At 37.1% G+C, this 11608-nt stretch overlaps 1 long non-coding RNA gene across 1 annotated transcript; it reads left to right on the top strand.

Moving 5' to 3' along the window:
• Positions 1-1472: 1472 nt before the first annotated feature.
• On the top strand, positions 1473-2864 carry LOC124169082. The gene is made up of 2 exons (XR_006867029.1): positions 1473-1806; positions 2261-2864. It is a non-coding gene; the product is annotated as an uncharacterized LOC124169082 (long non-coding RNA).
• Positions 2865-11608: the final 8744 nt, after the last annotated feature.

Raw genomic sequence — 11608 nt, 5'->3', positions numbered from 1 at the left:
GCCCTCCTCCTCCCCCGAGGGGTTGGAAGTAGGGCCAACTTTGGTGGGGATCCCCGAAGGGCCCCCTTTTGTCAGGGCGGTTGAGTTGCTCCCGTCTCGATCCCCACAGGGGCTCATCAACAGGGCCTCCTTCTCCTGCCCAGATAGAGACAGAGACCGCCTTGCGGCAGCCTCCGATGAGGTTTTAGATTTTTGTTTGATGTCCATGAAAATCCCACGAGTAGCTAGGGAAATAAAGGTCCTGCCCATACAGAGCCCCGCATGTATGAGTAAGGCTAAATAAAACCGGAGGTCGCCTGGTTTCCGGAGTCGCCCCTGCTAGAGACTTCTCACCCTCCGCCCCACCTCACGTGGTCACCTTGGCACAGGGGCCCACCGTAGTGAAGGGAGCAGTTTATTGACCAGCCAGGTCTAGATCCGTCATGTTCTTCGAAAACCAGGGGCACCTCGTGGAGGATGTGGCTCTACACCACGCATGACGGTCTTGGCAGGCAGCAAGTCCAAAGGCCCGCTAGCCTGCCCTAGGATCACTTATCCTTCGCCCCCGCATGTCTTGTAAGTTCATTTGCCTTTATTCAGTTTTTGTTTTTTTGTGCTTCCTTCTTTCTTCAATGAGTTTTAGGACTTCAACCATTATTTATGGACTTTTTCTTCTTCTTCCAGGACTTCTTTCGTGGCCTTTTGTTATCCTCTATTAGCGTTTTTCCCACCATCTCCCTATTGAAAATGCCCCATTGATCCCCGCAGGGAATTGAAATTCCCTGTAGTTCCCCGCAGGGATTCTTAGTTCCCCATAGGGATCTATTTTTCCTTATAGGGAATTGAGGTTCCCTATGGGGAATTATAATTCCCTGCAGGGAATATCGATTCCCTGTATGATATAGTGGAATCCCTATAGGGAATTAGAATTCCCTACAGGGAATTAGAATTCCCTACAGGGAAATAGAATTCCCTACAGGGAATTAGAAATCCCTGCAGGGAATTATAATTCCTTACTGCCCAGACAACACTCGTTCATGGAATCCATGGTGGAAAAGTGATGGATGTATCCATGATGGATATAAGGAATGGAATCCACATGGATCATAGATGGATTTCATGTAGAAGTTTCCATCATAACTACCAAGGAAATGTACCATGGAATTCATTTGGATTCAATCCATATTCCATGATGTAATGTTACCTATGTCAAAGGAGTTTTCCGTTTAAATTTTAACGATGGGTAATTTATGTATAATTTTTATATTATTGAATTAAATTACTCGAAAAATGGTATGTATCGTATGTATGTGGTCACCCATATATCATTCTAGGCTACAAAATGTGCAAACAGGGACAACCAAGTATTTTCACAACTTTTGATAACTACGGAAAATATATATTTGGCGTATAATACACCTAATTTACAAATTTTTGCCTATTATATCACGTACTTATTTAAATATGACGGATTAAAATTCGAATTTCGAAACTTCCGCCAGAACGGCCGGCGGCCATCTTACTAGCCATCGCTATCGAAACAAAATCGAAACTATCGAAACTGTGTTTACATTCGTTGTTACTGTATTTTGTGACTTTGTGAAACTATCTGTGCTGGAAAATCTTGTTTTTTACAAGCAAATTTACATCGAATTACGCTGTGGAAGAGGAAAATAATACGTGTTTCGCAGTGGAGACTAGGAAAAGGGATTGGAAGATTACTGTCTCATTCACCATGAAATCAACGCCGGAAAAAGTGGCTCTAAGAAGCACGATGAGATTTGAGGAAGGTGCCTTTTTCAGCATAGTAGTGCTGACCGTTTAGATGTAAGTAAATGGAACATTTTCTTTATTCGATAGAAATCACCAAATTTGTGTATGTACTCTTTCACGAATAATACGATTAATGAATCACTAATTTCAATACAATAATTATTTAAGATTACGAATTGATTATTACGTTCTCACTGTAATTACAATTGAGCGTTATCATTGCTTTCGCTGGCATAGTAAAAGCACAATCAATTCAGGCCGATTGAGTTGAAATAGCAGGGTTCTCGCAGTAGAATCCTCTTTGTTAGCAGTTCTTTATGACAATAAAGAATTAGTCTCAACTCGTACACGAAGGGTTTTCTTGAAAATGAATAGCCATGGAGAATATGTCGAAGCCTTATAGTTAATAATAAGCAGTTCAAACCATAGCCATGTATTATTCTCACTGAACATTATCATTTAGGTATTGATTTGTGTCTTTAGTAAAATTTTCACTAATGCCTTACAGTTGGAAGAGAATGCAGAAAACTACATGCACTGGAAAATGATGTAAGGTCCTTTGATGATAAAGAAAACAGTGACGCCTCATGTATAAGATTGCCCGGATGAGAGCATCCCAGTCTCTCCAGACTGTCCCGTAATTAGGAAGAGAAAAATTCTCCTGCTGGAGCATGAAGAGCCCAAGGAGGTGCAAAAGGAACATGCTTTCCCCGGAAATGGTAACGAGAAGGCTGATGAAGAAAATTCGTATCCATTGATGCTAGAGGACCACATTATTCCTAACACAAGTGAGGCTCCCACTTTTACAGAAAAGAGGGTACAAACTTAGATGAAGTATAAGATCAAACACGAAAAAAGAAGTGGTTGTTCTCGATCAATTGCAACTTCTCCAATAAAAGTTGAAAATAAGTGTTTTGCTTTACCCATCCTTGCCAATAATTTTGAATGTGACGTTTGTGATAGTACCTCCAGTGAAAACTTGGATTTATCATTTTGAGAGAGTGCCTGTAGTTATTCCTCAGACTGTTCAGAGCATTAAGAAAATGAAGTGAAGGAAATCAGTGTAAAGCACACAATATTTTACATTATAATAAATCCTACTCTGTTTTTGAGGATTCCATGTTTAGGTTACAGTATAATTCCCTCATTATTTGATTGTATTTTTGTATTTACTAGGCATCTAATGATATGCCTAAAATTAATAAAATTCAATGATTCCCTGCAGGTTCTGGCCCATTAATTTTGGAGTAATTATTCAACTATTAGTCATACTTTAAGGTATGTGTTGCCTCTAATGTAAAAAAGCTTGAGTGATTGAATGTTAAGGGAAATTAACTTCCAATGAAGTCAGTGAAATGTTATACTTGTATTGGGTATTTATCCATTGCTCTCGGTTATATCTGCAATGAAAATTTAGAATACAATTTGTACACAATGTACCCAGGATTTCCTATTCCCTATGGGGAATGATTCCCTGCGGGGATTGATTCCCTGCGGAGATTGATTCCCTGCGGGGAATGATTCCCTGCGGGGAAAATCCCCATTGCCAATTCCCCGTAGGGAATTTCCCTGTAGGGATTTACAATAGGGCTCACACTGATTTCTGGGTAAAATTCACTTTTATTTTATATGTACTGCACAGCTTCTTGAAATGGCATCTGATGTTGAGCCTCCATCAGCTTTTCTACTTGCCTCATATTCTTCACAGTTCTCTTCAGCTTCTTGAATGTTAGTTGGTGTTTCATCACAAAATGATTGTCAATGCTGACATCTGCTCCTGGGTAGATTTTGCAGTCTTTCCCCTAGATTTTTAATCTCTGTTTCACCAAGGTATAGACTCTGGCGGAGCTTCTAGTTTGAAGTGCCACCACTAGAGTATGGTCTGGTTGGGCGGGCTGTGGTCACAGTCCTAAATCCATAGCCAGGCAGCTCATTATGTATAGGTTACTGAGATTTGCTGGAAGGAAAAAACAAGGAAGGTTCTCATAAGAAAGCAGTTCAGCCTTTTGTTATGGGTCTCTTATAACAACGCAGACAAACATCCAGAGTGATGACAAAATGGAAGTCTACCGTTCATCACCTACCCAGAGTTTTTGTTATTCTATCATCATCAGAGTATTCATGATGGCCATTATGTTTAAGAATAATGTTTTTATTCTTGATGCTTCTATATAACGATGAGAAATAACATAAGGGCATAATTTGAAAGTAATTCACATTTACAAAAGATGGCGACACCACAGTAGTAAAAGATAAACATGTTTTCACAGGAATGGTGACATATGATGTAAAAATCCCGGAAAGGAATCTCTATTATCAATAATTTATTTAATGAGTTCCTTGAACAAAACTAATAATAATTAATAATTGTCAGATTGTGTGGACCTTGAATGAAGTAAGTTTATTTCATGCACACAGCACTTACTGTGAATAGTTTTACTATAAGTGCACTTGAAATTGGTACCTACACCTCCATCTTGTATCTGGAGTGGTGGCATGGTGGACAGTGTGGCCGGCTGTCATAGTCAATGTTACAAGTTCCATTCTCTTCAGAGTTATTATTTTTATTCTTTCCACAATAAGATAATGGTTTGCATACCATGCTTTGCATCTCCACCAGCAAGTCACTTGGAGTTGTCAACATTTTTTCTATTAACAGGAAAGTCTGTTATCATTTGTTCAGCTGTTATGAAGACTGACTGAATTTCACCGACAGGCTTTAAATTCATGCCGGGCAGAGCTCTTAGTAGCATAAGGGGACATCCATTTATTACCTGAGGTGATTTTGACGATTTTTGGTCCCCCCTACCTGCTTGGAGAGATATCGTGAGATTTGCCTCCACCCCCTCCCTCCAATCTCACATGGGATTGCTCAAAATACATATTTTCAGCGTAAATACGTTAATCTATGCTTAATTGCATTAGATTTGTTATAAAAATATTTTGTTTTATTATTTTTATCAATGATTAGTGAATACTATTGTTTAATACCCTGACAAAAATAAACTCCACCATGGTGGCCCTGGTGAAAAATCTGTGTAACAAATATGTGTAAAAATATGGTACATTATGTAAAATTACACATTTACTACACTTTTCTACTCACAAAGTTACACAAATCGTACAGTCTGTACATCCTGTACTTCATTGATACCACAGCCGTACTCAATGTGATGCATCAGATGTTACACAGATTGTACCACTAAGTTACCAGTCTATTCATGCACCAGAATTGTACTCAATATAAACACATCAATCACTATTTTTGGGGACACAAATGTCATTACAGTTTTACCACTGTGTCGCGATACCATTATATTATGTAATTATTATTTTTTAATATAAAGGATTAAATATCGTATTTTGAAACTTGCGCCAAAGCGACCGGCGGCCATCTTGCATACCATGTCCCAACAGCCGTCGCGCTGAAACATTCGCAGCTACTGTATTTTGTGACTTTGCGAATTAAGCTATGCTGTATAATCTTATTTTACAAGCAAATTTACGTTGAAGTACGCAATGGAAGAAGTAAATAATCCGTGTTTCGCAATGAAGACTGGCAAAAAGGAATTGGTAGAATACTATTTCAGGGACTTTTTAAATCGACGCCGTTTTAAGTTCCTGTCTGTTTCTGTGTACTGAATTACCGGGTAAAGTGGATCCTAGCGGCACGAAGAGAGATATAAGAATATATCCTTGTCAGCATCAACACATATCTGCTGAGCTGACCATGTAAATGTAAGTATAAAATGGAACATTTTTTCTATTCGTTAGTAAATCACCGAGGTTGTGCATGTAATCTTTCGTATGTACTAATACGATTAATGAACCGCTAATTCCTGTCCAATAAGTATTTAAGATTATTAATTACTATGTTCACAGTTTAATTACAATTTAGCATGATCTTTGCTTTCGCGGCCATAGTAAAAATACAATCCATTCAGACCGAAGTGGAAATATCAGGGCTCTAGCAGAAGAATCCACTTTGTTAGCAGTTAGTTATGGCATTAAAGTATCAGTCTCAATCTCAATTAAATCGTATACGAAGAGTTTTTTCTTGAAAATGTATAACCATTGGAAATACGTCGAAGAATTATAATAATTAATAAGCTGTTCAAAACATAGCCATCAATTTAACTCTCTCCGATCATTATCATTTAGGTATTGATTTGTGTTTCAGTACATTTTTTACGAATGCCTAAATTGCAATGAAAGTCATAAAGAGTTTTAATGTTATCAATTTTCACAATTTGCTGGCAATTTCAGTAGAAGTTGGAATTGGGGCAGAAATAATATCTTCGGAAAATAATATTTCAACTGGTTTTAATATATATTGGATGTCAGTTTGTGAATGCAGTGTACATAACGGCTGCTATTCTGGATGGAATAGCATTATGCTATTCTCCGTTATTGCAACCGATGTTGCTATAATATAGCGTATTGCAACGCCTATGCTATTTGGTATTCAGAACGGTTGCAATTCGTGTTTTTACTACACCGGAAGACGTAATTCTCAGAATAGCATAGGCCCGTAGCAATTCACTATTCTGAACGGCGAATTGCAACCGGTAGGCTTGCTATAATATTACGCGGTCTTTGAGGCCGAGCTATTCGGTATTGCAACCCTGAAAACGTGCGCATTGCGATGTCGAATTGTTTTTCTGAGGCTAAAGTAGCATAATCAAGTATTGGAAAATGGAATAATAGCCAAAAATAAAATGATACCTGCTTTATTTTAATTAAATAATATAAGCATAAGTGATGAATATTGAACTAGTTAGGTGAATTGGTTAGAAATTAACATGCGAGCTTAATATATGAAGCACAAGCTTGCTTCATCGACAGTACGAAAACAATAACAATTAATGCAAAGAATTACTACGATAAGCCCAAATTTTCCGTGTTTTATTCATATTTACAACTCATAATTTTATTTCATCACTTGACTTGCTACTAAAAATATCCTCAATGTAGGCTATGAGGTCGATTCTTGAAAAATTTTATGCTTGTGTTAACACACTAACTCGCCAAATATAATAATAGTTATAGCTATCAATGAAAACCATATATTACCATATACTTTGATCAGCCGTTCATTTCCTCAATTGGACAGTATATACAAATACATGCAACGAGTCGAAATTATTTCCCCCACTATTCGCTACCTTCTGCAATTAAAACTTAAAATTTACTAAATTATAACAGGGGCAGTCGACTTGCATTACTTGCTTGAAAACAAAGGATTTCTCCGAACACCAATAAAGTTTCCGAACAAACATGATTCACCACAAACGTTTAATGGAATATTTATGTACATCATAAACGCAATATATATCATGTGGAATTCAATACAAATTGTTTCCTCTATAGCCAAGCAAGTTATTCACACAATTAATTTTCAGTATATCGGCACAGTTCAGGGTCTATCAAAAATTTCAGTGAGCACGTAATAAAATCAGCTGATACGAAAACAATGATAACTGACACAACAGCACTTTCCACACGATTCACTATTGCTAGATTCACTTTTTCACAGCTGTTCCATCATCCTCAAATTCACCATCACCTCCCTCTGCTTTTTCCAAATCTGCAGCTGAAATATCGATACTATTCCATCGTAATACATGAAAGCACAGCTGTGACGTTGCCACCTACTTCAGTTCCTAAACAGAGATTGAATACTGAAATTAGGGAGTCATATAATATAAAATTAGTATTAAAAACGAAAGCTTCTAGTCCATACAGTAAAGCTATATCGTCACGATCAACGCAATAAAAGTTGGTACATATTTTTTTTGACATGCAACGAACAGATAGACTTCGAAGCCTAAGACAATTACGAAGAAAATCAAACATATTTAGCCTTCAATGATTATTTCGCATAACATATATCTCACGATAAAGGACCGATCGGATATAGGTAAATGATTCAATATTTATGCCCGATAAATCATCATTATAATAGTAAAATTATGACCTAACCCACCTGTCTGAAGCCATTGTGATATTATCAAAACAACAACAAACAGCTGATTTCCTAAACGAGATTTTCAAAGCGTATTATATAAATCCACGGTTTTATATAATATTTAAATGCAAAGGAAGCAATTATTTGTAATTGCAAGTCAATATTCCATAAAATATTGAAAAATATATAAAATATCTTCTCCCTCATTGGTTGCGCAAACTGTTCAGAAAGTTTTTCATACGGGAAGGGGCGGAGCTTCCAAATAGCTCGCGCAAGAAATAGCATGATGCTATTCCGAACAAAATTATTACTACACGTCATTCTGAATACGGGGTCGTTGCAATAATGACCCGCAGAATAGCATATGCTATTTTTTGCAACGCTTATCCAGAATAGCAGCCAACAGGACATAACTGAATTGTCAATAAGACCTGAAGATGCTGGCAATAATGCTGGTGAAACTATTGTTATACAAAATGTCTCATGCGACAGATTCCTATAAAATATTATCATCATGAATATTTACAATTCTGTGAAAGACTTGACGCATCTACCTTTGAAAATGAAGATTACAATGTATATACTTTGTTAATTTCATTGCAGATTTCCGAGTTGGCCCTAATTGGAGGCAACACTTCTAAATAAATGATTTTAACGAACTATCCGGTATGTCATGAAAGACATTTTGGAAGCCAACTATAGCTGGATAGGCTACAAAAATAAAAGAGTATTTTCTGAGCTTGGCCTGAAAACAATAATTTTTGGTAAGTTTTATATTACATTTTTTCATCATTAGAGGAGAGATATTATCTGAGGCAATTCTAAATCAAAAGGATATTTCTTTGTGAAAACACCCCAAAAAACATCTATCCCTTTCTTCAGTAAGACTTATTTCTTATTAAGCTCTTCATCCCCACTACATAAGTTATTGTCTAACATATCTCTTCCTTAGTTTCCATATAAATTGATCCTTCAAAAATTTTATAAATTACCTATGATGATTAATTGGACTACATGTTGTTGATATCATTGTCATAGAGAATACCCCTTTTACAGATGCAGTTAGACTTTATCACCTAAGTGCTTCATCTAAGGAATTAGAAAATTACACAAAGCATTGGCTTAGACATGACAAATTTAGGGATGCCTAGAAGAAAGGCCATCATATTGATCATCCTAATCAGTAGTGCAGTTCTCACTTCTTTGTAGCATTAGTGTGTAATTAATTTTCCCATATTATGTCAATTGGTGTTTTCGCTTTTAAGTTATATTGAATAACAATATTAAATTTCCTAAATTTGATATCTTTGTGGAAGTATTCTGAAGCCGTTTATTAGTGTGGCTTCTTTTAAAATTCTGTTAGAAAATAAATAGAGTTGTGATAACATAAATGCATAAAATTACTAGAATTTATTTTTCTGTTAATAACCAAATGAGTTTGATTAATGGTTGCACAAAAGTCCGCAGAGGTGATGACCATGTTGTCAAGGCTGGCCAGCGATTTAAATGGAAGACATAACACTGGCTTGGGGAAGAAGAAAATCTCAGGAGCCTGGCTTTGTAAGTTACTTCAAATTTTATTTTGCCTATTGGCTTAATATAAGTTGGCTGGAATCAACATGGTATGAGGTAAAATAAATAAGAGCAGTAACTTAAGGGGTTATTATTTATGAAAATGTTGTGAAAAATAAGGTTCTCTCAACCACTGTTTCATTTCATTAAAAAAAAAGAAAGATTGTTTTGACAGAAAGTGTAATGTTATGCATTAAACCAAATTTTTGTCCATTTTATCAAGTTATAAAATTTTGCTTGACAAATGTTCTTAATTTTACTTTTTCATTTAACAGGAACTATCAAGATCATCAAGAGGGAGTAGAGGAGGCAACAATTGATGATTTATAGTTCTTCTTCAAACAGCAATAAAGATTGATTTTTAAACATTCCTGCATTTATGTTTTTAATTTTAATCCTAATTGCATGGTACCCTTGTTACCATTATTGTACACCTGTGTACTAAATGGTACTATAGTGTACATCATGTACACATCATGTACCACTGCAGACTCTGTACTCACTGTACACAATTCAGCGCCAATTGTTACACAAGTTACACACAAAACCTACACAGATTGGGCCACTTTACCACAAAGTTACACAGATTGTACACTGGAGTTATAATTATGTACACTATGGTTACACACAGCCTTCTCAGAGTTTACCATTTTCCTACACTAATGGTACACTCAAAAGTTACCATTAGGTTACACAAATGTTACCATTCTTTTTCGCCAGGGGGGTACAGGAAGGGTACAGGAAGGGTGGCATCCTTCATGGTGGGTAGTTACCCTTGCACAACCCACGCCCTACCCACCATTAAGGGTAAGGGAAGGAGAGAAAAATCCTTCGTGTACCCTTCCTTGGAACTCCTTCCCTTACCATCCGTGTACCCTTCCTCTACCCACCATTAAGGGTAAGGGAAGGAGAGAAAAATCCTTCGTGTACCCTTCCTTGGAACTCCTTCCCTTACCATCCGTGTACCCTTCCTCTACCCACCATTAAGGGTAAGGGAAGGAGAGAAAAATCCTTCGTGTACCCTTCCTTGGAACTCCTTCCCTTACCATCCGTGTACCCTTCCTCTACCCACCATTAAGGGTAAGGGAAGGAGAGAAAAATCCTTCGTGTACCCTTCCTTGGAACTCCTTCCCTTACCATCCGTGTACCTTTCCTCAACCCACCATTAAGGGTAAGGGAAGGAGAGAAAAATCCTTCGTGTACCCTTCCTTGGAACTCCTTCCCTTACCATCCGTCAACCCTTCCTCTACCCACCATTAAGGGTAAGGGAAGGAGAGAAAAATCCTTCGTTTACCCTTCCTTGGGACTTAGCATTTATAACTGAAGAAAACATATCCTGAAAGAGTCTCCTTAGCTACTTTCACCTGCTAAAGAGTATTGAGTTCCGTACAAGAACGTAAGCAGTCTTTGAAAGCAAAGATAGACGGGCTACACAACTAATCTTTAAAATTTCCTTAAGGAAAACAATAATATACATATTCAGTGGCGTATCCAGGGGTGGGGTCCGGAGGGTGCGGACCCTCCGCCCCTCCGAAGTATAAAAACACAATCATTTTCCTTCATAATAGAAATCAAAATATTGAAAAATAATGAATTTAAAAAATATTTCTTTGACTATTGAAGTTTTTTCGATTATGAAAAGTGTTTGAATAAGTTGAATTCCAATACTTACTATCCTGTTTTTCAAAACTTTTCCCAACTGGTTTTGGACCCCCCCCCCCCAAACGAAATTCCTGACTACGCCACTGTACACAATAGTTTCTGTAATTGTGTGAAAAAAGCTCATTTAGAAGTTCTTCCATTCACGTTTTAGGATGTAACCTATTTGTGTGGCTGACAATGAGACATCGCTAGAGTGATGTTCAGTATTAGAATGCCGATCTTATTTTCTGAAACGAAATAGGCGTGGTAGAAAAAAGTCACAGCTTTCTTCCACATAGGCCCGGGTGCGATTCTCATCTTAAGATTTTGTAGAATAAGTTCCGTTGAGAAACATTTCCTGTCAAGTACCTCGATAGCCGAGGTTGTTAAATACCTAGTTCGTGATCCTGTAATATGTAGGTCCTGGGTTCAAGACCACGAGAAGGCTAATTTTTTTTATGCCCTATAACTTTAGAAATCACTGTTGCAACTCATCCCCATTCGTTTAATTTAGTTTATTAGCGATTTTTTAAATTTTTATGTTAATTTATGGATTTTTAGTTTTAATTTTATCCTACCCTTCCTGTACCCTTCATTGAGGCTGGCCAAACCCTTCCCGTACCCTCCAGGAAGGAGAGGGCGTACCCACCAATGTTCTAAAATACCCTTCGTGTA

The sequence above is a fragment of the Ischnura elegans genome, chromosome 12 (assembly GCF_921293095.1).
Source record: "Ischnura elegans chromosome 12, ioIscEleg1.1, whole genome shotgun sequence".
NCBI lineage: Eukaryota > Metazoa > Arthropoda > Insecta > Odonata > Coenagrionidae > Ischnura > Ischnura elegans.
The sequence above is the reverse complement of the archived record's forward strand: the minus strand, read 5'-3'. Positions and strand labels throughout refer to the sequence as shown.